This window comes from Penaeus monodon, chromosome 28 (assembly GCF_015228065.2).
Source record: "Penaeus monodon isolate SGIC_2016 chromosome 28, NSTDA_Pmon_1, whole genome shotgun sequence".
NCBI lineage: Eukaryota > Metazoa > Arthropoda > Malacostraca > Decapoda > Penaeidae > Penaeus > Penaeus monodon.
In genome coordinates this window covers 33599658-33600963 of record NC_051413.1, presented here as the reverse complement: position 1 = coordinate 33600963, position 1306 = coordinate 33599658, and the positions used below count along the sequence as shown (strand labels likewise).

Below are 1306 nucleotides of genomic sequence, written 5' to 3'. Positions count from 1 at the left end.
AATGTTATGAAATGCGCCCTGCAGCTTGGTTGCCTCCCACCCCACCACCACCGCATTCCGAAGCCTTCCTGCCCAACCAAATCACGTGGGCGATATTTTTACTTCTTTTCTTTTAATTTCTGTGTGAAAAAAAATTACCCTTATCCTCATCACCCCCCCCCCCCCTGTCGAACTCCTCCCCGTGGTTATTTCCATATCCAGGATTCCTTAACGTGGCCCATTAGGGTTGGCTTTATTATTTGGGACTATGGCCACTTTTTAAAAATAATAACAATATTTTTTTTTATTACTAGTTCCCTTCTCCGGCTAGTTCAAAACTAAGGCTATTCGGACTCCCTAGTTCCGTCGTGGTATGAGCAATTCCACCTCACCCAAACCCCAGAAGTATAAGACAAAAAAAAAAAAAACAATGGGTATTTTATCTTTAATGGGTTCGTGACAACCTTCGAATGAAAACGATCACACTCGCTTTCCACAATATTTCGTCCGTCCTGACCAGCCAATGAGAGGTGTGGGGATGAACGATACAAAGTGGAACGCCACGAAAGTTCGCATGGGTCAGTGGAGCTGTCAAGGATTAGGGTTCAATGTTACTATAGCTACCTGCCAAATACGGTGACCAGAATCAATGACAAACGCCGTCTTCCTCACGCTATGTACCAGGACTTTCACCTCTAACTGTACCGCGGGAGGTGGAAAGGGTACAGTTATTTGTCAGTGCTGTACTTGTGGCCAGAGGAATACTCTGTTTCAGTAATGATGAGACGGGGCGGTACGGAAAGAGAAAAGAGGGGATAGGAATGTATTAATGATGTAATTTTAATAAAGGAATCCCTTTTGCTGTGACATATACTTGCTTCGGTAGTACGTATGTTAAGCTGTGTTGTATAATGTACTCTTAATAACAACACACTCTCGTTGTACCCTTTACATCTGCGGAAAGAAATAGGGAACAAATAATGTTAGTCTACAGAAGAAAGGAAATAAAAAAAATGCTGAAAAAGATAATGCTTTTAAGTTGCTGTTTTAAATGAGTAGAGGAATTAATACTCTCAAATGAACAAAAAGGGAGATGGAGAGAGGGGGGAGACAGAAAGAAAAGTTGAAAAAAATGTTGGAAAGTGGAATATTATAAAATGTATAAATATGCGACTTTTATGCTAATAGAAACATAAATACGACTGTCCAGAGATGCAATGAGACGCAGCCACAACAGATAATGAACAATAAATAGTTACAAAAGATATGAAAATTATGATAATGATTGTCTTTCTTATTGATGTAACTATAGAAAATAGTATAAAAT

General features: G+C 39.4%; 1 protein-coding gene across 1 annotated transcript in view; it reads left to right on the top strand.

The window, feature by feature from the left end:
• LOC119591519 (sodium channel protein para-like) overlaps nt 1–1306 on the top strand; it is a gene marked incomplete in the record, with an annotated part of 263120 nt that overhangs the window by 138279 nt on the left and 123535 nt on the right.